This window comes from Piliocolobus tephrosceles, chromosome 6 (genome assembly GCF_002776525.5).
Source record: "Piliocolobus tephrosceles isolate RC106 chromosome 6, ASM277652v3, whole genome shotgun sequence".
Classification (NCBI taxonomy): domain Eukaryota; kingdom Metazoa; phylum Chordata; class Mammalia; order Primates; family Cercopithecidae; genus Piliocolobus; species Piliocolobus tephrosceles.
This window is the reverse complement of record NC_045439.1, coordinates 118,694,824-118,722,776: the sequence shown is the minus strand read 5'-3', so window position 1 is coordinate 118,722,776 and position 27,953 is coordinate 118,694,824. Positions and strand designations below refer to the sequence as shown.

At 33.3% G+C, this 27,953-nt stretch overlaps 1 long non-coding RNA gene across 1 annotated transcript; it reads left to right on the top strand.

Annotated features, from left to right (window-relative positions):
• Positions 1–802: 802 nt before the first annotated feature.
• Positions 803–27,953, top strand: LOC111552846. The gene is made up of 4 exons (XR_002734752.2): positions 803–892; positions 1,633–1,712; positions 22,485–22,581; positions 24,750–27,953. It is a non-coding gene; the product is annotated as an uncharacterized LOC111552846 (long non-coding RNA).

Genomic DNA, 27,953 nt, shown 5'->3' with positions numbered 1-27,953 from the left:
TATGCTTCATATTTGAAAGTCCGGTGGGACTGGCTTTATGATGACACATCCTGTTCATTCTCTAACATTAAAAGGCCCCACACCAATTTTCTGCATTTACCCCAAGTTGGGGAAATTTAAGAAATATCAAAAGGCAAAGGTTATAATAAGAAGCTAATATTTCGTGAAGCAAGGCTAAGGCAAATTATGATAAAGATTGACAAAAGAGACTGAGTTCCTTGGCTCAACCCGCGGCTGGGGACCCAGATCCTCTTTCAAAGGAAAAGATAAAATAGACTGTGGGTAGGAAAAAAAAAAGGTTCTGGACCAAAGCATAAAAATGTATACATTACTAGAGTTATGAAATTTTAGATGTTTAAACAGATTTCATAAAAGGTAGTTGTGACTCCTTTACATAAATGGCTATGAAAATAGGTAGTATATCTGACAGGGAAAGGTTTCCTTATCTAGTACCATAAAACCGAAGGCATGTAAGTCTATCCTATGAGAAGTGTTCATTGGACTTTGGAGAAAAAGTTAAATATTGAATTTGAACTGAATTGAACATGGACACAAACAATGGTCACCAAGTCCCAGAACAGGTTGTGTGAACCCATTGAGGCGTTTATCCAGTGCTGTTTCAGAGAAATCTCTATTTCGATCTATTCCTATATGTTAGTTAGTGAAAAACAATAGACAATCGCGAAAACAAATGACTTTTTTGTGTTTGTTGAGCCCAGTCATAAGGGCCCTCGTGACCGGGCCTCATGCCAAATAACTTGTTACAAAAAGAGCTAGGGTCCCAGACTGCACCCAAGTCATGAGACTGCTCCTCCTCTGCGGACGGACGAGTAGCTGACTCTGGAGCCCAGGCTGTTGCTATCCAGTCTGGTGGTGAATTCTCCATAGTCTAGTGAGTGTAAAAGTCTTTTCCCTTCTCCCCTTCCCATTCAATTTGCTTATTATGTCAATTTGCTTATTATATTATTTGCTTATTATTATATCATTTGCTTATTACACCTGTATTGCCATTTACATGGTATAAAGTTTGCTTACTCTTAAAGGTATTGTGTATGTATCTTTTCTTCTCCCATCATGCATTTCCTGCACAGAACATGGACATGCTAAATACATAGGAACTAATAAGATTGCCTGAGCCCACAGAATATAGGGCAAAAGCTGGAGTGCTAGTCAGGAAAAATCCTCCACTTCATAGCGCTTTGTGGAACATTTATTGGAGCTTATGACAAAAGACTGTAAGCACTTCCCAATGACAACTACTGGACTAGAGAATTTCCACCTGAGGGGCATTTACCACCTTGCTATGAAATGTTAACTGAAGCTACCCCATGCTAATGGAAGTAATGGTGCCCCAAAGAGTTCTATAATAAAATAAAAATGGTTTAAATAGAATCTTACTACCTAGGGATGGTAGAAGGAAATTCTCGTGGGCAGGGAGCTTCCATTTTCCCTAGAAGTAACTTTATGTGAGGAGCTGCTAGATTCTACAGTACCTAATAAACAGCTCTCATCTAAGAAGAGCTACTTAGCATGTGAATAGCAGTTCCAAGGTGAACAAACAACATCTTGTTTGGAACTGTGCTGCTCCAAGGAAAATTCTAGAAAATTTTTCTCTTTTCTGTTTTTTTATAGTTTAGAGCAATTGGATGAAGTATGTTTTTGTGAGCAAATTTACGTTTCTCTCTGAATTCTCCAAAATTCAGAAACTATGAGTATTCGAATTTTATGAAAATATAGTTATTTACATAAGTTTAATAAGAGTCTTTTCTTTTAAAACAGGACAATTTGAGACACTGGTTATTCTACCAACGTTTGACTAGAATAACATATTTTTACGCAAAGTTTCAGAAAGTCAACTTAAAAGGAGCCTATATGGCAATCAATTCTTGCTACAATTTATGCAAATAATCAGGCAAAGTATAATAAGCCTAAAACTTATTTTGCATATAAATTAGTCTTACTGCAATTTCTCTTCAATGGGAAAGAAGGGCTAGAGAGAGGAAGAAATTGTTTCAAAATAAAACTATAACACTTTTTACTATATTTCAGCCCTGACTTTTGTTTTTGAGTGCAGATTGAATCATGAAAGATGTAAATTTCCCTCATTTGGCATTCCACTGGGCCCGATTTGTTTTTCACTGCAAATGCCCTGCTGTTTAAGGCTACAGAAGCCCCCTCCCTCTAGGCCCAGGGACTATCATGGAAGAGGTTGGCACATAAGATTGTAAGGGCTGGTTTTGAGGGATAGAAGTAGATCAAGGTCAGACACTCTAAATCAAAGATGGGTACAAATACGCCTAAATGGCTAGTAAAACAAAGGACTTTGTTTTCTGAGCTATTATGTGGCACCTTTTCATTCACCTCAACCATAAGGAATCTCCTGCTTCCCACAGAATTAAGAGAAAATAATTACTAGGAGGATGATGATACCTCATGACCAAGCCTCCTTAGTATAATACTCCCAGTTATGAGTTGTGCAGATGAATATATACATTTAAAATTTATTTTTCAGAACAATGTTATGCTTTATATAGTGAATTGTTATATGTCTGTAACTAAAACCAAGATTGCAGTAGCTCAACACACGGAAGTTAAATATAAGTCAGTTTTGTAACTTCGCCTTTGGCTTTTTGATTGTTGGTTCTTTAAAACAAACAAAAAAAAAAATTAAGGGATAATGAATGCCTGTTCATGTTCATTCCTATCTGGCCTAGAATATTTAATTGACCATAAGTCTCTTGACTCTAAGTCTCTTTGCCACAGGGTGTCCCACTAAGGGACAGGATGGACCTGGGGCAGACAATCCTGTAGCCCTGGCAATGCTATGGAACAAAATAAACATTTGGTGGCCATTGATGCTATCTCTGGCAAACCTTGGCCAGAAGGGGGAGAATGTAAACCAAAATAAAATTCTAAGGTCCCCCAACCATATGAATGGCTTTATTACATGTGAATCCTTAACCTTGACAAAAGAAACTTTCTAAATTGATTGAAACCTGCCTCAAATACTTTTGGGTTCACAGTTTGAATAAAAATTAAAAAAAAAATTCAAGTGACATAATGTTTTTCTGAAATCCAAATGCTTAAACAAGAATAAACAGAGTTTTAAAGGATATTGGTAATTGTATCTCAAAAATATTTGAGAAACATGTTATGTTGGGATAAAAGAGAACCTTAAAATAATATCTGCTTGTTGTAATACTGTGTAATATTTCATAATGAGGCATAAACACTTATCATTACCTTTGCTAAGTACAGGGAGTAATAATAATAATAAAAAAAATTTCAGGGTCCTTTTATAAAAAAATGACTACTATATCAGATATTATGATGTGAAGGCATTCCTTTACAGCTTATAAAAAAAGTTTTGAAAAGTATAACCAATATGTAATTAAGGTCTCTTTGAAGCTATCTTGTTGCAACAAAATTTTCTATTGCACTTCTTATTTGAAACTTTTACTACTTAAAATATTTTACTACTTAAAACTTGATATTCTTCCCTGGTGTATTCAAGGACTCATCCAGTTGATTGAATTAGTTAATTGTTTTTCTTCTTCTTCTTCTTTTTTTTTTTTTTTTTTTTTTTTGCAATTTAAATGCTTGTCTCACCTTCATGGGTTATTACACTTCATAAGGAAGAGAAGAAAAATTAGAAGACAATAAAAACAAATATTTCCAACTTCAGAATTTTATTTATGACTATATCATTTTATAAGAATTTGTAATTACTTATGTTTTTGTAGAATTGTAAACATGAATTGCAATAGCTTGCACATGATTAACACACTAATTGAAATAAGAAAAATGTTGCTAAAATGTGCTTTTAAATTTTTTAAGTAGTGAAAATTCCATGTAAAATATTTGTATATATGTAATAATATTATTTGGAGCAGATAATATTGGTTTATGCCTCAAAGCATATTTGATGTTTTATCTGATTTATTTGGTTAAGATTAATTAATCATTTAATTAAAAATTTAGAAGCTCTATTTATAAGCTTGCTGTGCAAGTATATTACGACAGTTTATATATAGATAATAAAACAGAATTAAGCAGCTAAAACCATCTAATACTACAGTTGGTTAAAGAGGTCAAAAAAGATGAATGTGCTTTTTTAAAAACATTCATTTATTTATTTGAGATAAGGTCCCACTCTATCACCTAGGCTAGACTGCAGGATTGTGAACATAGCTCACCGCAATCTAGAACTTCTGGGCTCAACTGATCCTTCCACCTCAGTCTTCTGAGTGGCGGGACTATAGGTACATGTCACCATGCTTGCTCATTTTAAATTTTTTTGTATACATGGTGTCTTGCTTTCTTGCCAGGGCTGTTCCTGAACTCCTAGGCTTAAGTGATCCTTCAGCCTTGGCCTCCCAAAGTGCTGGAATTAGAGGTGTGAGCCACCATGCCCATCTACCTTGGTCAATTTAATATCAATTAATGACAAACAAAACAAAGCACACAGCACAACTCATTTTTCTATTTGTCTGGTGCTCATTCTTCTATGCAATAAAGGACAAGTGGGTATAATGTGCTAATATGGAAAATAAAATAATTTTAAAAAATAATATCTTCGAAGCCAAGAAAAGACAAAAAAAAGAAGAAAAGAACCTTGAGAACAAAAGAAATGAAGAGCAAAATGATAGATTCAACCTCAACATTATAGAAAAGTAAGTTAATTGTAAATGTGCTACAAGCTCCAAATAAAAGGGAGCCATTGATAGAATTAATACAGAACCAAAGTCAATTTATATGTTGACTTCAAGAAAGCAATTTTACTTGTAAACAGGTCAAAAGTTAAAAGATAGTTTCATCGTGTTTTGTTTTTCAAGTTAAGAAGTAGAAAAGACCATACCTTGGCATTGTTATCTATAAAAATCTTATGTGTCTATATTAATATTAAAAAGAGACTTCAAAACAATTTATATTCCCTGGGACAAAGAGGGATGTTTTTTAATGATAAAGAGACTAGCTCACCAAGATGACATAATAATCTCAAATGTATACATGCTTAATAACAGAACTTTGAAATATATGAAGCAAAAATCAAAATAATTGAAAGCAGAAATAGATAAATTCACACTATAAAATTGAGATTTCAACACACATATGCTATTCATTTACATAACATTTATAGGGACAACAATTATGAATATAGAAGGTTTATATTGTTAACCAGTGTTTTCTAAATTACATTTATAGAACATTCTACTTCAAAACAGAAGAGCATGCATCCTTTCCAGATGAAAATGGAATATTAATTAAGATATGGTATGATTTAATTGGTTTAAAAGGAATAAAATCATCTGGCTTTGTTATTCCTATGGAATATAGTCAGAAATAAGAAAAACAGACATCTGTAAAATTCCTAACATTAGAAACTTCAAGCCATATTTTTAGGAGTGACTTCCACTTTTGGGAAGATGGAGGATAAATACTTTTTCCTATTCCTCTCACTAATCATAGCTAAAACCTTGTACATTATACATAAAATAAACGTAAAAAGGCCTATATAGGTATAAAGAAGACAGCAAACCAGTGAGGGACCTCAGGAATTAAAAAACAACATAATGATAGTTTTTCTTTCATATATACTAGACTTGGAGTTGAGAAAGCTGTCTGCTTGAAAATGCCAATGGGCAGACAAAAAATTCTCCAGAAAATGGCTGTTTTCTCTAGCCAAAGGATCAGGAGAAAAGCAGCCTAGCTAGAAAGAAAACTTTTACCTAATAACCACTCTACTCCAGCAAACACCAAAAAACAAATCAAGGAAACAACATTGACAAAAATGGTGGCCCCATCCCAAATGAGTCAGCAAAGACTGAATTGGAAATCTTGATTTTCACAATCACAAGTTTGTTAAAAAATAACTGCTGTCCTGATGGTAGAGAAAGTCAAATAGGAAACCAATACATCACCATCAGCCTGTAACAAGTCTTCTGTCCAGCAATGTCAGTGAAAACCACATGAAGAACGTGGACTTTCACCCCACTCATCAGTAATGTAGTGTCCCTCCTCCTCGATGCCTGGGTGGCATCAGAGAAAGCTTACTGGAGAATCAGGAATTTCACCATTACCCCGTGATAACAAAGCCACTCTCACCATAATGTCAGTAGATTTCATGTGCGACACCAACACATCAGCACTCACCTAGTGTATCAAAAGACCACTCCCCTTGGGTTTCAATGAAGGATGAATAAGGAACCGGACTTGTATTTATAACCAGGTGCTTTTCTTCCTCGGCTGGAGCAATGTCACAGAAAGCCAGTTAAAACAGAAAGTTTAAAGAAAATTTAGTGTCCCACAAAATAACACAAAAATTTCAAGTCTTCAATAATAAATCACTTATCATACCAAGAAGTAGGAAGATATCAGACTTGATTAAAAAGGTGAGCAATAGATGCCAACAATGAGATGACAGAGATGTTCATATCATCTAAAAATATTTTAAACAGTTATAATAATTATGCTTCAGTAAGCAATTACAAACAAATGTCCTTAAAAAACAAAAGGATATGTCAACAAAGAGTTGAAACATCTTAGCAGAGAAATAGAACATATCAACAGGAGCCAAATTGAATTTTAGAATTTAAACATTCAATTACCAAAATATAAAATTCAGTGAATGGGTAGAATAGAGGGGAGAAAAACAAAACAAAACAAAACAAACAAAAAAAAAAAAACGAATGAGAGACTGCAGGCAGAAATTAAACAATCTGCAAAACTGAAAAAATTACACACAAATTCTCCAGCAACCTGTGAAAATATAGCCATATATCACTTAACAATGAGGATATATTCTGATAAATACATCCTCGGGTGATTTTGTCATTGTGCAAACATCATAGAGTATATTTACACACATCTCAGTGGTATAATCTACTATACTACAAAGCTTATTGCTCCTGGGCTAAACTGGTACAACATGTAATACTGTACGCAACTGTAACAAAACGGTAAGTCTTTGTTTATCTAAACTTATCTAAACATAGAAATGGTACAGTTAAATCATGCTATTATGATCTTATGGGACTACCATAATATATATGACCCATCATTGACCAAAATATCATTATGTAGCAAACTATCATATAGTGAAATATCTACATTTTCTGTCATCAAAGCACTGGAATAAGACAAAAGACTGGGGTAAAAAATTATCTGAAGTAATAATAGGGGAATGCTTCCCCAAATTTGGCAAAAAACATAAAAGATACAAATTCAAGAAACTGAATGAACACCAAACAGAATAAGACTAAATAAATCGATGTCACTAAGATACATCTTCATTATACTTTTGAAACTATAGAAAAAAAAACTGAATTATAATTATTATAATGACAGAAATTTTTCTTCACAAACAATGGAGGCCAGGAAAGCTCAGAATCCTATAGACAGTGAAAATTGCCTTCAAGAATGAAAAGAAAATCAAGATGATCTCACAGGAGTGAGAATTAAGATAATTTATTGCCAGTAAATCTATAGTAAGGGTGAGTAGGGGCAGAATAAGTGGGAATTCTTAATTGGTATAAAAAATATAGTTAGAAAGAATAAGATCTAGTGTTTAGTAGCACAACAGAAGGACTATAGTTAATAAGAACTTATAGTACATTTCAAAATAACTAAACAAGTGAAACTGTTAATATTAACATATATCTAGTAAGAGTAAGAAACTGGAATGTTTCTAACAAAAAAAAAAAGTCCTTTAAGTAATGGATATCCCAATTACCATGATTTGATTATTACACATTGTATGCTTGGATCAAGATTTCACTTTTACCCCATAAATATGTACAGCTGTTATGTATCTATAAAAATTGAAAATTAAAAAAAGTAAATAAAAGGGAAAAAATTCTTTAAAAGTAAAGCAAAAAATGAAGAAACAAAGGAAAAATTTGCTAATATGAAACACTCTTCTTCTCTTGAGTTGTCTAAATTATTATTGACATTGAGTCAAAAATTATATCACTGATTTATTTTGTTCTTATTACATGTAGAAGAAGCATTTAAGACAGTTATAGCAGGGAGCAGTAAAAATGTAAACAGAGGTAAGATTTCTATATTTCACTTGAACTGATAAAAATGATAACACCAGTACACCATGATAAATTATGTGTGTGTGTGTGTATATATATATATAGAGAGAGAGAGAGAGAGAGAGAAATACTTGGCGCAACCACCAACAAAGCCTATAGAAAAAAAGAAATAGATATATACATAAAAACACACACACACAGAGAAATGCAAGTCAAAAAACAGTTAAACTACTCATTATAAAAGCAGAAAAAATAAAAAATTAAAAGAGATAAACTAAAATAAAAATAAAATGATAGGCTTTAAACCCAACATCAATATTTATATTAAATGGAAATAGTCTGAATTGTCCAATAAAAATATTGTCAGAGTGGATTAAATAACATGACTCTATTATTTTTGGTCAACAAGAAATTCACTTCAAGTATAATGTTATAGGCAGGTTGACAGTAAAAGGATGGATAAAGACAAATCATGAAAATGTGAATCATATTAACTTGTAAACAAGCCTGAATAAAAGATTAGATGAAGTATACTTCAGAGCAAAGACAATTACTAGAGACAGAGAAGGACATTATATAATTATAGAAAGGGCAATCTACCAAAAAGATATAGCAATCCTAAAGTTCATGCACTGAACACCAGAGCTATAAAATATGTGAAGTGAAAACTGAAAAAAACTGAAGAATAAATAGACGAATCCACAATAATGATCAGAGACTTCAACACCCTTCTCTGAAGAATTAGTAGAGCAACTAAACAGAATTTCAGCAAAACTCAGCAACACCATCAACCACCAAGATATAATCAATATTTCTAGAGCATGCCAAGCAACAACAGGAGAATACACATTAATTTTAAATGCCCACAGAACATAATCAAAGAAAGATAATATTCTGGAACATTAAAAAAATTCAAAAATGTAAAACCCTAGAAATCATACAGAGTATGCTCTCTAATCACAAAGGTATCAAACTAAAAATCAATAACAAAAAGACAACAGAAAAATATTCAAACACTTGAAAATTATCTAGACACTTGTAAATAATCTATGGGTCAAAAGAGTCTCAAAGGAATTTGTGAAAGTATATTGAAATAAAAATAATGGAATAGACAACATACCAAAATTTGTGGGAGACAGCTAAATCAGTTTTGAGAAAGAAATGTAAAGCTATAAATAAAGATTTAAAAAAATTAAAAGCATCAAATAAATCATCTAGTCTCCCACTTAAAGAACATATATAAAAAGCTGTAAAATGAATGCAAAGTAAGCATAAGAAAGAAAATAATAAGACTATAAGTGAATAAAATAAAAAATAAAAACATAAATATTGGAAAACGACCGAGTTTATTCTTTGACAAAATCAGTAATATTAACATGTATCTAGTAAGAGTAAGGAAAAAAGAATAACCAAATTATTAGTATAAATATCAGGAATAAAAATAGGATACAATTATAAATCCTAGAGATATAAAAAAGGCAAAAAAGAATACTATATACAACTCTAAAACATACAAATTTGACAACTTAGACAACCTGGACCAAGTCTTGAAACTATTTTCACAACTTACCCAAGATGAAATAGGTAATTTGAATAATCTTATAGCTATTAAGCAAGTGGATTTTTAAATTATAAACCTCCTGAAAAAGAAAGTTATATGCCCAAATTGTTTTCATCAAGAATTATATCAAACTTTTGAAGTATTAGTATGAGTTTACAAACTCTTTCAGATAAGTAAAGAGGAAGTAACAGTCTTTAATTTATTTTATAAGACTACTATTGTGCTGATATCTGATATCAAAAAAAGAAAGCACAAAAATTATAGAGCCTATCACTTGTGAATATAAACACAAAATCATTTTTTAAATGTCAGCAAGTCTAATTTAGTAATAACAATCATACACCATGACCATGACCAATTAAGGTTACACTAGGAACATATGACTAGTTCAAGGGTCACTAATTAATTAATTCCATGACACATTATTTTAGCCTAGAAGATGAAAATCACTTGATTATAACAATCTATGCAGAAAAAAATGTGAAACATATCAACACCCATTTATTATAAAAACTCTCAGGAAAACAGGAATAGAGAGGTATCCTCCTTCAGCTTGGTAAAGATAATCTACAAAAAACCCTACATCTAACATTGTACTTAATGGTAAAAGATTGACCGATAAATCAATACTTGCAGCATAATCAGAAAAGAACAAAGTTGACTGAAGACATAGGAGCCATAGTCTCTGCAAAGTTTTGGGGTCCCCTTATATTTTGAGTACATAAGAGGGATTAAGCAGGATTCGTAGGGATTGAACATTTTACTTAAAGAGACTCTTAAGTGTCATCCAAAAGAGATTGTTTTCATTAATTGTTTTAGGGAGTTGTATTAGTGTCCTATTACTGCTGTTACAGTTACCTAAAATATAGTAGCTTAAAATAACATAATTTTGGTAGGAGAGCAGTCCAGGATGAGTCTGACTGGGCTAAAATCAAGGTATTTGGGGATTTTGTTGCTTCTGAAGGCTCTAGAGGAGAATCTCTCTTTGTGTTTCAAGCTTCCTGATGCCACCTTCATTTGTTTGCTCATGGCCCTTTCTTCCATTTTCAAAGCCAACAGTGTAACATCTTGAAATCTCTCCCTCTCTCTCTCAGAGGCTGACTCTCCTGCCTCCGTCTTATAAGCATCTTTGTGATTACATTAGTTCCATTAAATAATATAGGATAATCCCTCCATCTCAAGATGTTTAATCACATCTGCATCTGTAAAGTCCCTCTTGACATATTCACAGGTTCTCAGCATGAAACATGAGCAACTTTGAGGGAATAACCTTATAATGGTTCCCACAAGTGTTGAAGTTGGAACAAATTAAATATATACAAAACATAATTTCTTATCAAAAATAGGCAAAAATGAGACAAATCTTATAAAATAGAGAAACTACTTGTTGGTCCATTCTCATGCTCCTAATAAAGATGTACCCAAGACTGGGTAATTTATAAAGAAAAAGATGCTTAATGGACTCACAGTACCATATGACTAGAGAGGCCTCACAATTATGACAGAAGCAAATGAGGAGCAGTAATGTCTTACATGGCAACAGGCAGAAGAGAAGTGCAGTGCAAAAGAGGGAAAATTCCCCTTATAGAACTATCAGATCTCATGAGAACTCACTCACTATCATGAGAACAGCACAGGAAAGACCCACCCCCATGACTCAATTCCCTCCAACCAGATTCCTCCCAATTCAAGATGAGACTTTTGGGTGGGGACAGAGCCAAACCATATCATTCTACCCCTGGCCCCTCCCAAATCTCATGTCCTCACATTTCAAAACCAAATATGCCTTCTCAACAGTCCAAAGTCTTAACTTATTTCAGTATTAACTCAAAAGTCCACAGTCAAAATTCCCATCTCAGACAAAGCAAGTGCCTTCCACTTATGAGGATATAAAATCAAAAGCAAGTTAGTTATTTCCCAGATACAATGGGGGTACAGGCATTGGGTAAATATCCAATGGAAGAAACAAAGGGGCTATAGGCCCCAGGCAAATCTGAAATTCAATAGGGTGGTCATTAAACTTTAAAGTTCCAAAATAATCTCCTTTTTACTCCATGTCTCACATCCGGTTCATGCTAAAACAAAAGGTGTGCTCCCATGGCATGGGAAGTTCTGCTCCTGTGGCTTTTCCAGGCATGTGGAGCAAGCTGTGAATGGATCTACCATCTGGGGTCTAGGAGAAGTGGCCCTCTTCTCACAGCTCTACTAGGCAGTGCTCCAGTGGGGACTCTGTGTGGTGGCTCCAACTCCACGTTTCCCTTCTGAACTGCCCTAGCAGAGGTTGTTTATGAGGGCCCCACCCCTGCAGAAAACTTCTGCTTGGACACCCAGGCATTTCCGTACATCCTCTGAAATCTAGATGCAGGTTCCAAAACCTCAATTCTTGACTTCTGTGCACCCACAGGTCCAACATCACATGTAAGCTGCCAAGGCTTGAAGTTTGCATCCTCTGAAGGAACAAACTGAGCTGTGTGATGGCCCCTTTAGTCACAACTGGAGCTGAAACAGCTGGGATGCAGAACACCATGTTTGGAGACTACATAGAGCAGGTAGGGGGACTCTGGGCCCAGCCCACAAAACCATTTTTTCCTTCTAGGCCTCCAGGCCTGTGATGTCAGGGACTGCCATGAAGGTCTCTGATATGCCCTGGAGATATTTTCCCCATTGCTTTGGAAATTAGCATCTGGCTCCTTGTCACTTACATGAATTTCTGCAGCTGACTTGCATATCTTCGCAGAAAAAGAGTTTTTTATTTTCTACTGCATCAGGCTGCAAACTTTGCAAACTTTTATGCTCTGTCACGTCTTGAATGCTTTGCTGCTTATAAATTTCTTCTACCGGATACCCCAAATCATCTCTCTCAAGTTCAAAGTTCCACAGATCTCCAGGGCAGGGGCAAAATGCCACCAGTCTCTTTGTATAACAACAGTGACCTTTACTCTAGTTCTCAACAAGTTCGTCATCTCCATCTGAGACCATTTCAGCCTGGATTTTATTGTCCATATCACTATCAGCCTTTTGGTCAAAGCCAATCAAGAAGTCTCTCAGAAGTTCCAAACTTTCCCACATTTCCCTATGTTCTTCTGAGTCCTCCAAACTGTTCCAACCTCTGCCTGTGACACAGTTCCAAAGTCACTTTCACATTTTTGGGTATCTATACAACAGCACCCCACTCCCAGTAACAATTTATTGTATTATTAATTCTCACACTGTTAATAAAGACATACCCAAGACAGCGTAATTTACAAAGGAAAGAGATTTAATTCACTCACAGTTCCACATGGCAGGGGAGGCCTCACAATCATGGCAATAGGCAAATGAGGAGCAAAGTCGTGTCTTAAATGACAGCAGGCAATAGAGAATTCCAGTGCAAAAGGGGGAAAACCCCTTATAAAACCATCAGATCTTGTGAAAATTAACTCACTATCATGACAACAGCATGTGAAAGACCCATCCCCATAATTCAATTCCATCCCACCAGGTTTCTCCTATGACACATGGGAATTATGGGAGCTACAATTCAAGATGAGACTTGGGTGGGGACACATCCAAATCATATCAATCAACATGTGTGAATTCATAAATTTTCTCATGACATTATGAAGGTATAAAATACAACAACAGCAACAACAAAAACCCATAAAAACTACTGAACTTTGCACAGCATCCCTATCTTACAGATTGTTACTAAAATGTGAAAATCACACACACACACACACACACACACACACACACACCCCTCAGGAGCATAAAGTTTAGTTTATATGTTGTTTAGGGTTGAAATTATGTTTCAGACAAATTTGCTAAACACAACAAATTTGTGGAATCATGAGGCCATCAGTATTTGTTCGATTTATTAATGTTTGTTCTACAAGTGCATGTGAGGAACCCACTTTGCTAAAAATTAGTTAGATAAAACAAGGATATATAAGTGAATAAGTCATATTTCTGATACATATAGTGTAGTCATATAAAAAGACAACTTCTCAAGTAAATATACAATCTGTTAAAAATAGTTTCATGCAACAAAAGAAGCTAAAATTTCAATCAAAGGAATGATTACTTCAAAGAGCAGTGATTGGCCAGATTATACAAGAAGATGATATACATACAGATTCTGTGATCATGGCAAGGGATATGTCAGAGATTTACTAAAACCCCAGGTCCCTGTCAGAGATTCACTAAAACCCCAGGTCCCTTTTATATTTTCTAATGGTGATTATTTTTTCATAGTATGGCAAAATAGATAAATTATGAATAAATTTTTATTCCTAGCATCATTTGCTAATGTCTCTTGTAAAAAATTCCAAGCAACTATTTCTTTCATAAATGAAGCAAATTTTATTATTGAATATCTATTTAACAACCATATGCTTTACAGAAACAGATGGTTATTTTTATATTAATTTAAAATAAATACATAAATTAGAGAACTCAAGTCTAATATGTTTGCTGGCCTGTTCTTTCAAATATTCAGCTGTTCTACACATAAGTTTCTGAAGTATTAATTTAGCCCTAACTCTTAGTTGTCTATTCAATATCTGTTGTACTCTTTTTTCCCCACTGTAAAAATATCCATATTGAAGTTTCAACATGTAATGCTCAAAATACACACCTTTTTATATTCTCTTGCAGCAAAGTTTCATCATGAGATAAAATTCTAGCCAATAATATGTAAGAGGAATTTGATAAAAACCTTCAGTGAGAGTTTTAGTATCTTCCTGATTAAAACAAAGTCTCATAAATTTCTTTGGTTTTTATTCCTTCTTCTGTGTACCTGGTATATAGTCTGTTATGTGAAGGAGCATCTTGTAAGTATAAGGAAACAGTAAATCTATTTTATGTTAAAGCCATTGATATTTGGGCTTTTTGTTATTTGCAACAAATGTATTTATAATGCAAGCACTTTTTTGTGTTTTACATTGGCAACTTTTGCATATTAAAAAACGCAATAACCTTTACATTAGCATCCAGAAAAGAAATATTTATGTACAAATCTAACAAACTATGTTCAAGACTTATATGAAGTAAAGTACAAAACTGTGATGAAAGAAATTAAAGAAGAGCTAAAAACTTGGAGAGATATTTCATGTTCATAAACAGGAAAATTCAATATTGTAAAGATATCATTCTTTCCAACTTAATCTACAGGTTCAATATAATCTCTATATAAAATCCCAACAATTTATCTTATAGATAATGACAAATTTATTTTAATATTTATATGAATAGGCAAAAGATGCAGAATAGCAAACACAATATTAAAGAAAAAGAATAACGTTGGAGAACTGATACTACCCTGCTTTGAGACTTTCTATAAAACTAGGGTAATCAATTCAGGGTTGTATTGACAAAGAAATACACAAATAGGTCAATGGAAAATAATAGAGAGTGAAGGAATAATCCCATATAAATATAGCCAATTGATCTTTCACAAAGGACAAAGGCAATACAATGCAGGAAAGATATGAGGGAAATTTTTAAAATATGTAGAAAACTGGAATTTAAAGATAAAAATTAAAGATATAAACTTTTAACATTAAGTCCACCAAGTTCAAGACAATTATGTAAGAGATGGTACCAATTATTGAGTCAATCCCTAAAGAACTGAGAGTCTTGAGAATTTAATGATGTCAACGCTTTTCTACATAATCAACTGAAGAAAACTGGCTGCCCTTTTTAGATTTTTTAATATCAGGAAGAAAAAGAAATCAACAGAAACCAAATTAAAACTGCAAGGGGGATGCCTAATGATTTCCCATTGAAACTCTTGTAAAATTGTTGTTGTTTGAGAGGCATGAGCAGGAATCTTGTCATGGTGGAGACAAGACTCTAGTGAAGCTTTCTCGGGTGTTTTCTGCTAAAGCTGTGGCTAACTTTCTCAAAACACTCTTATAATAAACAGATGTTATCATTATTTGGCCCTCCAGGAAGTCAACAATCAAAATTCCTTTGAGCATCCTTAAAAACTGTTGCCATAATATTTGCTCTTGACTAATCTGCTTTTACTTTGACTAGTCCACTTCCACATATTGGTACCATTGCTTTGATTCTTCTTTGTCTTCAAGATCATGCTGTTAAAGGCATGTTCCATCTTTTGTTACAATTCTTCAAAGAAATGTTTCATGATATTGATTCCACTGGTTTAAAATTCCAATTGAAAGCTCTACTCTTATCTGTAGCTCATCTCTGTGCAATGGTTTTGGCACCCATAAAGTGGAAGTTTGCTCATCTTTGATTTTACAATCAGAATTTTGTAGGCTGGACCAATTGAGATATACAGGTTGTTACCTATTTGTGCTGTTAATTTTTGGTGCTCTTCAATTAGGGCACAAACAAGTTTTTTTTTTTTTTTTTTTTTCTTTTCTCATAAACTGAGGTGGATAGTCTGCTCTTTTGAGCTTTCAGCTTCAACATTATCTCATCCCTTCTTAACATCAGTTATAATTTGTAAACTGCTGATTTATTTTGGATATTTTCCCCATAGGCTTTTGGTCAATTATTTCTCTATGTTTCTGCTCAAGCCTTACCATAATTTTGATGCTTGTTCTTGCTTCATTTTATCAGAATTCATGTTGCTCTGATAGGTGTTATTTTCAAACTGGTGTCATATTCTTCTTAGTACCTCAAACTAGGTCCTGTTTAGACATGTTACAACAAGACAATGCAAGTTTATTTTTGTGAGAAAAGTTGAAATTCATGGAAAATTTAGAATATTTTTATGAACTGTTTGAAGATCTTTTGTAGTCTTTTCAGCAAACAGTCATTGTACACTTGGACATCCACATTCAAAAAGATGACTCTAGACACAGACCATTCCATTCACAAAAATTAACTGAAAATGAATTACAGACCTAAATGTTAAATTGAAAAACCATAAAACACTTAGAGATTACATAAGGAAAAATAGATGACCTTTGATTTGGTGATGACATTTTAGATACAACACCAAAGGCATGACTGATGAAAGAAAAAACTAATAAAATAGATGTTATTCAAATTAAAAATGTCTGTCCTGAAAAAGATACTGTCAAGAGAATTAAAACACAAGCATGAGAGAAGATATTTTCAGGACACACGTTTGATTAAAAAAAAAAAAAAAAAAAAAAACCTATTAGGCAAAATATTCAAAGAACCCTTAAAACTCAACAATTAAAAGACACTAGAGTTTTAAATCAGCGAAAGACCTAAACAGAACCTCACCAGAGAAAACATACAGATGGCAAATAAGCATATGAAAACATGTTTCATACTATATGTCATCAGGAAAATGAAAATTAAAACAATAATAAAAAACTACTACATACATATTACAATTGGCCACAGTCTAGAACATTGACAATATCAAATGCTGACAAGGATGTGGAGCAATAGGAAATCTCATTTATTGCTAGTGAAAATGCAAATTGTGCAGTTTCTTTGGAACAAAATGTGGCAGTTTCTTGCAAAACTAAACATACTCCTATCATACTATTCAGTAATCACATTTCTTGGTATTCACCCAAAAGAGTTAAAAACTTATGTCTACAAAAACTTACACACAGATGTTTATAGCAACTTTATTCATAACTGTCAAAAACTTGGAAGCCACCAAGATGTTTTTCAGTATATGAATAGATAAATAAACTGTGTTAAAACAATAGAATATCATTCACTCCTAAAAAGAAAGAGCTATAAAGCTACAAAAAGACATGGAGGAGCTTTAAACATATATTATTAAGTGAAAGAGGTCAATTTAGAAAGACTGTATACTGTATAATTTCAACTATATGACATGAAGGAAAGGCAAAATTATGGAAACAGTGAGATTAGTGGTTGACAGGAGTTGCAAGAGGGAAGGATAAATAGGTAGAACACAAAATTTTGGGGGCAATAAATTTACTCCAGATGATAATAAAATGGTAGATACATGTCATCATACATTTTTCGTATTTTTTTTATTCCTTCTTATACTACAAGGTATTTTGGCTTCTCTTTTTGAATACCTTTCAACATTTTCTAATACAAAAAAAGATAATACATAGTAATGAGTTGTTTAATAACATGGTAGAAAAATATGATCAATAGATCCTCAATATGTTTTAAAATTAAAAAGGTTAATTAAGTGTTATGATTCTAAAGTCCTTATGAATAGAGTGATAGAAGGACTGATAATGTGTAGACATAAGAACAAAAAACCCCATCAGTTTCTACAACTGCACATCACAACAAAAAGTGTTAGTTGTTCAGTAAGACACACATGAATCTGAGATCTTATTAAATATCAAAATTTACTAATAATTCCAGGACCATGATACAGGGACAAGAGTGACTTTATTAAATGCTAATCTGCCATATAACATCTGACTAATCCCAGTCCAGGAATGTCGCCAAAATGTCTAGTTGCTGTATTATTGCTCCTATGTAAGAACACCTATTCACAGCAAGTTTCCTCCAAAACAACCCTTATAGTCCCGGAAATTATAGGCTGAAATGTCTGCAACGACTTACACATTCCTCCAGCGTACATAGGCTTTTTCCCCAAAGTATAAGCCGTGGGTCTGAGAGTTCACAGTGTAAAAATCTACCTGTGTTGTGGTTGCCCAAGGCCACTATTCTTTCTGCAAGTTCCCTTAATAAATCACTCAAAACCAACAAACTGGATTTGTCTGTCTCCTTCTGCAGCTTCTTTGCTCCTTTGGCACTTGGTGGCCACTTTGCATATATAGCCCTGTTACAGAACACATGGGTAATTGTGAAGCCAGAAGAGGCATGGAGAAATCCAGGACTTTTCTTGAGTCCTAAGTTTTTATTTTACAGTGTGTCAGACACAGATTTAACATATAGGTCTCAGCTATGCTAGAAGGATATAACTTACACAAAAGGGAGCTATGCAAGTCATGAAGTATTTTTATGTTATATTCTGAAAATTATCTGGTCTATAAGACATTTTCTAAGGGGATATTCTAGGTGAATTGACAATAAGCAAAATAGACCAACCAGGTACTTAGGCTGAATCATGTTCTCCTAAAATTCGTATGTCAAAGCTGTAATCCCCAGTATCTCAGAAGGTATCTGTATTTGAAGACAGGGCCTTTAAAGAGATAATTAAGTTAAAAAGAGACTGTTAAAGTAGACCTTCATTCAATTTGATTTGTGTACTCATAAGAGGAAATTTTGACATACAAAGAGACATCAGCGATGTGCTTACACAGAGGAAAAACCATGTGAACACACAGTGTGAAAGTGGACATCTGCAAGCCAAGGAGAGAGACACCAGAGAAAATCAAACCTATTGGTACCTCAATATTGTAATTCTTGCCCCTAGAACTGTGAAAAAATAAATTTCTGTTGTTGAAGCCACTCAATCTATGGTATTCTGTTGTGGTAGTTCTGTCAAACTCATAGAGTTCGCCACAATATTTCAAAGATAAGGGCCCACCCACTAGAAAATATCAAGATATGTTTTGCAGAAGTCTTGGCATTCATATGTTTAAAAGATGGTTTCACTGGAAAGTCTTTCATCCTGTCCCATTCCTAAAGAAGAGGTGGAAAAAATAGATCACAGGCCTGCTGTTAACTCTTTCCTTTCATAAACTATGACACAGAAAATCGACTTGGTACATAACCAAAGACCTTATTTCATAGGTAAGTATAAGGGAATATATTCAAGTATGGTATTACAGTGAGACTTGTTGCAGCAAGTTGTACATCAGCAGGCAAGTGTGCAGTTTGCTTTGATGGGCATGCACCATGAAACCCTGGCCAGCTGTTAAAAGACTAGATATGAAAACAACAACATGGACAAATCTCTAAAATCGAATATCCAACACTTTTATTATGCAACTTAAAATTCAAGCACTGAATATAAATGCCTACTTAAAAAAAATGTATACCAAAATTTTTCCCATGTTAAACATTATAAAATGTCTTTCTATGTAGTATAAGGGAGAGGAAAATAGGAATAAAGAATACAGAATAAAGTAAATAACATTTTTCAAGAGTTTTGCGGCACAGATCAGTGACGATGATGTGCCATTAACTAAGGAGTTTTATGAATTCAACACACGGCACCCAAATTCCACATTTTAATAATGAATTAATAATAAATCATATTTTAATAATAAGATTCAAACAGGGAGAATTCTGAGCTAAAAACCTTAAATAAATTTATGACAGTCACAAATATAAACACATAATATATATTCAATACTAAAGACAAACAAGCCAAACAATATATAAGAAAAGAAGATGCAGTTCATTTTAGAAAGATAATTACAGAAAATCAATAAACCCAAGGAAATAATACTAAAGACTTCATAGCTGCTATCATAAATTTTAAACATGCCTTTTGTGGTTGAAGATCTCAGAAGAATGGAAAGGAAAAGAGGAACAAGAAGGAAATTCCCTGAAATATCGAATCACAAGAATTTGGCAAGGTACTGATAACAGAAATAAGACAAGTCAGAGGTGACACTGAATTAAACAGAAGAAAAGTGTTAAAGGTTTTATCAGCAAAAAGAAGAGTGAGCAAATACTCCAGTTGTCTTTTCATTTCTATATTCATTACTTACCTCGTCCACAAGGTTTTACACATGAGGGCAGATTCCTTGTGTGTCTCATTCACCTCACTGCTCAAGCATCTACCCCAGTGTTGAACTGTGCCTGAAACATAATGTTTATTTAATAACTAAAGAGTATATTTAGATGGGGAGCCATAGAAAGAGGACCATTTTATCAACTAACATGAAAATCTCCTGGAGGCAGGTACAACTATGGAATGCTAGAAAAGCTAGAGAATCCTTCTAAACTTTGTTTAACTTAGTCTTTTAAATGTGATCTAAGGCACCATGGAAAGAATCTTACAGACAGGTTGACCCTTGCTCCTCATCTTCTCTGGTTAGCAAAATGTGTTGTCTCTATTCTTGTGTTTTCCTCATGTGAAATAATAACACCAATAAAACTAGACAGACTCTTAACATGCATAACTGTATATGGTGTATTCAGATTACAAGATTTTTTAATTATAAATTTTCTACTGAAAAACTCTAAACAGAAGTGCAGGTGATAGGTGATGTATACATATATATAAATGCAGTCCTTCCAGTTACTTGGAATTTAGTTTCCTTCACAAGCAGAGTGTTCCTCCCTGTCTATTTAAAACTGACAAAGACATTTGTCTTTACTCGTGTGGAGATGCCTGATAACTTATTTCTAACTATCATATGCTCCACAGTCGTGACATTTTAAGACAATAGATCGAATCTATCCTGGATTTTTTTTTTTTCAATTTCCTTTTGATTGCTGCTGGGAGGAGAATAGAGAGATAGTCGAGAATAGCATTAACTTGCAAAGTAAAATAAATTATTTTGAGATAACTATTCCATGTTAGAATACAAAATAGCCTCCTAGTTACAATAACAAATTCAGCAGTGCATGGTTGTAATTCTTTAGCCTTACTAGTTTTGCTACCATGGTTTGTTTTCTCTGGTATACTCCAGATGATTTAAATAGTGAGACTGATACAGAAACCTCCACAATGCATGTATTAAATGCATACACATATGAATTATAAGAGCTTGTTAACTGGTTACAGACTGGATACTAAGGACAGAGTTTTTTAATTTGAATCTGAACATTACTATTTGCTCACTCTGTAACCATGAACATGATCATTCATCCATCTGTGCCTCACTTTTTTCAGTTGAAAATATTAACAAAATATATAGAGAGAATGTATAGAGAGTATATATAGAGATCCCATACATATTTTATGTGTGTATATATGTATACATATATAGGTATATACACACATATGTTTATATATGTGTGTGTATATATACACATATGTGTATATATGTATATGTGTATATATACACATGTATATGTTGTGTATATATACACACACATATATACACATACATATATAGATTTATGGAATATTTATATACACATACATATAGATATATACAGATTTCATACATCTATATATGCATAAATATTTACACACACATATCTATCTATAAAGCAAGAATCAGAATATGTAAAATCATTTGATGAGTGTCTAGTACAGATTAAGAATTAAGAATCAAATGAATGTTACCTGATATCATATGAGTATATACATATATTTAAATATTTGTATATACATTTATGTTATAAATTAAATTTCACTAAGTTAAATTTCACTAAGATTACAACTGTAGCATATCCTTCGATTTAACTTCGCACTTCAGCTTCTTTAAAATTTTTATTTCCAAGAAAGTGTACAAATATCTGCATATCATAAGCAAATAAAATATTTACATAAAAGATGGCTATAGCCACAGTGAGAAAATGCTTCAGGCTCCATATGCCTTAGAAGTAAAGTGATTGTATAACTTATCATCCAAACCACGACAGTTTAAGAATAAAATGTGTGTGCTTTTAATAATCACTCCAGGATACCAAGTGGGAATTGATATTTTTTCAAGAAAACCAGGAAGATTTGTCACCCTACTCAAAACCCTAGAAAATGCAGTAAATAAGAACATATTTTACATGTTCCAAGGACAAACGCATGAGGAAAGTGGTGTCACCTTTTCTTTGTGGTGAAATAAATAGTATCATCTACACTCTCTGCAAAGCTCAGGTTGAATTTGTAACAGGTAGAACTGTTGATTTTGTATTTTAGGGTTTTTTTTTATTATTATACATAATGTGCTGTACCTCATAGTTAAAAACAATTGTTCTAAGCTTCCACATGCTGCTAAGATACAGCTACAGGGATTTAGTGCGAATCACGTTGTTTGAGGCGTAAGTTCAACTGTCTGTTGAATCCCCTGAAACTAATGCTCAGTCTATATTAATGTCTCAGTCCCAAGAAACCTCAGCCTATTCTCTCCTATAATTAATCTTGCAGGTAGTGCCTTGACATTATTGGTTCACCAATAGAGCAGAACTGCCTCAGCCATCAATAATAATTCAACGCATTAGGATGAGGCCTACGCATGGGCCACGGAGGTAGCCAAATGTGCAGGATCTCCTGCATTCCTCTCCAGTTGAAGGGAAACTGAAATTGAAACTAGTTGTTTTGGTGGCTGGATAATTTGTAATAGGGGGGTCTCGGTGTTACTAATTGTTTTGCTTTATGCTTTTCTCCAAATGTAGCCACGGCTTGGCACAAGGGGAGTGATTGTCTGTTTACTGAATCTTAATATTGAGGCTGTTACAAATTGTCTTTCACAGATGGTGGGAGCTTTTCAGATGGAGAGAGGCAAGGAATTTATTACTCAATATTTCTGTATTACTGATTGGAACGTGAGGAGCATAGACAATCTGTCCTACTGCAGGGTTTGCTGCATTTTTTTTTTTTTTTTTTTTTTGCCTCTGTAAAATTATGGCTGGCTCTAGACGTTTTTCTCATTTTGTATAGATAGCAGCTGTGTAATTTCCAGCAGAATGTTTGCTTTGATCCCCCTTCCTTTAATTGAAATCCGCAATTATGAGATTTGTTTCTTTTATGTTTGTGAGTTTATTGGTTTAATCTACAAAATGTGCTGTCTTGCTGTCTTACACAGTTAAAGGCTACAGCACAGTTGGGACTTAAATGACAAACATTGGAGGGAGGGGCTTTCTGTTTTTTGTTTTTTATTTTTTTGGTTGGCTATAAAAAGAATCCAATAGATATTCTTCCACTCAAATAGCAGGCTCTATGACAACTTAGTCATTCTGTATAATTTAAAGCTGTGTCTCTTGCATATATATAATATATAAATATATTATATATGATTAGGCTCATTTCTAAAAATGAATAATATGTGTGTGTGCACATATGTATATGTGTGTTCATACACACACATAATGTATGTGGGTGTTCATAGAATGGAAAGGGAAGATGCCTACGTAGAAGCATTTCTTTGATTATAGTAACTAGTAACATTTACATAATTCTAGCTTTATCAGCACATTTTAGGGGAAAGAGAGTGAAAGGATTATAAAGTAGATAGATATAAGAACAGTAATGCATGGTCTCAGACATAGTTCACAACAAATAATTTTGAGAGTTACATGTCAATATGCTCTACCAGGTAAATTAACCACAAATTTCCTAAATGGTAAAGTTCCAGATGTTTGAAATATTTTAATAAAAAATAAAAGAAAAAGAAGAGATTAAGTGGAGAAGAATGAGTTTTATTTCCAAATTTACAATTCTCTTACTGATAGTCTGTCATAAATTGTTACTACATACTTTAAAACAATTTTTGCTAATATTTTATGCATTCATTTTATTTTCTTTCTGGCACAGTATAGTGCATTTTTATTTGGAACTCTAGGCTGTGTCTATATAAAGGAAATTCCATATTAACTGGTATTAGGCCAATTAATTTATAACTGAATTAATCTTTTTGTGTAGCATCCTTACTCCAACTAATTGGTTTAGCCTAACAGTTTTGGTAGCTATTATATAGGTATTTCTCTTAAATGGTCAAGAATAATTAATTCACATTGACAAGGGATTTTTCACAAAATTCTTTCATGTGTTAATGGTTGTTTTTTAGGCAAATAAACCAAGTGATCATACGGATATTTAAAAATACTTTAGAACTGCTCATGTTAACTGAGTATGTCTCCAATTCACCTTGTGGTCTCCTGATTATGATGTGGTCAGGTCTATAGTCATACAACTGTGATATATATATATATATATATGTGTATACATATATATATACATATATATACACACACACACACACACATATATATATGTATATATATATATCTGGCATATGAGAAAATATCCAAATATTATTTTCTACACTCAAGATACATAACCCATGGATTCTAGGAAGAAAAATTTGCCTAAAAATAAACCTTTTAATGGACTATTTCTAAATCCTGATAGCCACCATTGGAAAAATGTCATGGTATTTTCTGCTTTTGCTTAATAATTACAATGTAATTAAATGTCCACTCATCTAGGAATTTCTTAATAAGAAAAACTGTAGTTAATTATATATATTTGTTTTTTAAGTATGGGAAAAAACAACAACAGTGGCGCTAATGGATCTAAAGTAACTTGCTCAATACATTACATCTAGAACACTAAGGAAAGAAACAGAATTCAAATCCATACCTTTCTATGAAACCCTGTTTAATATGGATCTACCTGTTTTTTGTTTTTTTTTTAGGATATGTAATGACTTAAGATACTAACTCTACATTCTGTGGTAAGAGATGAAGATCCAGGAAATGTATGGACACGTATAGCCTAAAGAATGTTAGAAAAAAATAGTGGGATCTGGAAGCAAAAAGGAAACATAGAAAAGGAGACAGGAAGGTGAAGAAAGTTGAAGATAAACTTTCTTTCTCACAAAGTTTTTATGGGCAAGTTCAGCCCATAAATCAAAAATTACTTTTATGGATGAAATGTTAGTTTTCTTCAAGTCAAGATCATCTTTTTCATTTCCTACATGCAGGTTGAATCTCATTTGTGAAGTGAGATGTCAAATAACAACAAAAAAATGCATTAATTTGCATAAAGATGCTTGGAAGGTAACATTGCTCCACACTTTGCTTTATTCACATCATTAGAGGAAATACTTTATTCCTCTAGTTGTTTCTGGCCATGGCTCAAGGAAAAAAAACTTCCACTCATTCCTTCAGACAATACAGTTAACAAGAGGATAACTTTTTTTTTTTTTTTTTCATTATCATCTGTGTCCTTCTCCCTCAGGAAGCAGAGAGTTATCAGATTGGTGAGAGAGAGGAAATAAAGATCTGAACCTGTGTCTCAAGTCACTACCTCTTTTGGGAGCACTCTGTTCTCAGTTTATTTTAATTCTGTTTCACAATTTAATGAGTTTACTAAAGCAGGGTCCACTATTACCCTGTGGAGATCCTTAATGATACATGGATATGTTTATTTCTGGGAATAAAGTAGTTAAACTGGCTAGTGATTATGCCACATTGTTAGCGTTATTTTTGTCAATAAGAAAGCTGTTCATATTTATGGCATCTGTATCTATTTCTTCAGAAGTGTGACTATTATTCATATATCCCCAATACACACAAAAGATACAGCTTTATCTAAATTTTTAATCGGTTACATATTTTTCTAGGTTACTAGCTAGAGACATCCTGGTTGTTTCCAATTTGTTGTAAATTGGAAATTTGATGCTAAACAAGTAGTGTTATGAGAAGCCTTCTTATTCATAACTTGACATGTTTTTGTCAGTATATTCTAGATTAAATTTTGAGATTATGGTGGAGTCAAATCATATGAACACTTTAAATTTTGCTCCATATTACCACATTCCTGTGCAAAAGTGACACCAATTTACAATGCCATATTGTGTAGATGTGTTTCATGGTACCCTAAAACAATTACAATGTTAATAACAAAGATAAGTAATCACAGAGCACTATGCCAGATATAATACTAAGTTTTAAAAGTTTGAATACAATGACAACTAACAAAATATGACTAGGAGACTCAAAGTGAGCACATGTTGTTGGTAAAATGATGCTAACAGACTTGCTTAATGGTTGCCACAAACAAAAGTAAAAAGTGTTTACTTGTGGACAACCTTGCCAAACATTGACTCTATAAAATGGTTTAAAATTATTTACATTACAGATACTTTGCTTTGCTATTTCTAATTGTGTTATTTTGTAAATTGTTATTTTAGCCACATATGTATTTTTTGGCTCTGGATTTCTCATTTCATTTTAATTTTGTGTGTATGTCCTTGATGGATTCTTTGAATTTTTGTTTTCATTGCATCTTTCTATATAATTATTTTTGGACACTGTGTCATTTTTAAAACTTGCATTTCATAGGATGGATTCCTAATACTTTGTTTGCATGTTCTTTTATGCTATTTTTTTCCTTGTCTTATTACTAAAAAGTGATTTCATACTTGCGATGACTTTCAGGTTGCCCAGCTTAAGATGGGCACTTCTTACACTTTGATGTAGCATGGGCGAATTTGTCTCTACTTTTTCACATCAAGCTACAGTTTCAGGATTGAGTTTTGAAATATGCCCACTTTTTCCCTAGCCTGAGTGTGTGGACAATAAGCAGATGAGCTCAACTGGTGTTCAATTTAGGTGAAAGACCTGGACTCTTTCTCTCACCTAAAGTTTTATTAAATGTCTAACCCCATAGCTTGCTCTCTTTCCAGGAGGCAGTTTTACTGCCGCTAGGGAAATAGCCTTGCTTTCAAATCTCTTCCTTAATTCAGCACGGAGCCACCAAGGCTTTGCTTGTATCGATGAGCCATCTCATGTACCTTCATTCCCCTCATTTCACCAGTCTTTTCCTGGCACTTTCTCCCTCTATTCCTCACTCTAAGACTGAGTGGGGAATCAATATTTGGCTGTAAAGGAGTATATGGTGTCTTATCTTGTGTGCTGAAACAATGTATTTATTCAAAGTTTTATGGATTTTCTTTTTTCTCTACATTATGCAAAGACATAAATTCGAGAGTGTTTATGATGATGCCTCTTTTCCCCTCTGTTTTCTTTCCAAGTTACAGAATCAAAATAATAAGCCTTAACCATTTTCCTGTTTTTAAAAGAAATAGTTAATTTTTGTGGGAATTATTAGTTGTCTTCCAGACTACCCATGTAAACCCTCATTTTACCTGTTTTTAAATTGAGTTTTTCATGAGATGCTCTCTGTGTTTTGTTTTAGGAAACAAAAATAAATGTTATATGGTCTCTCAAATGTCATATGGTCTCTGAAATATCATATGGTCTCACATCTCCACCCCCAACTATTTTCAAAATGTCCTGAGTTTGGGAATGAAGGCCTTATTTGGACATGGATATGATTGTAGGCATTCTCCTTTATATTCCTTTATAACTTACGGTTATGCATCTAGTAGCAGCTGTTAAGGTCACTCCAAAACTGACATTCTCTCCCCATTTCTGCTTCCCACTAAAACCCATCTGGTAATGGAACTGTACACACCTTCAAGTATTTTGAAAACAAACCAAAAAATTACAAGCAAAAACAAAATAAACAAAAGACAGATATATGAATCAGACAGAATTAGTTTTGGATCTCAGACTGACATCAGTTAGTCGTTTAAAATGGAGCAGGTTACTTAACAACTCTGAGAAATATTTTCTTAAAACACTCAAGTATAATATGCATTTTACAGACATTTTGTGATAAGCAAATGAGGTATGTGTGCATGTGTGGGCTTGTGTATAAAATAAACTCACTTGACTGGCCTATATAACTGTCTTTTTCACTCAGGATGAATGATGGGTGACTTTTTTACTCAAGCTACATCGTATTCTATTCAGAATAATCTAATTTCTAATTTGAAATAATTAAAATATGTGATATACTTTGACAAATATCAAGGTAATAAACAGTTGAA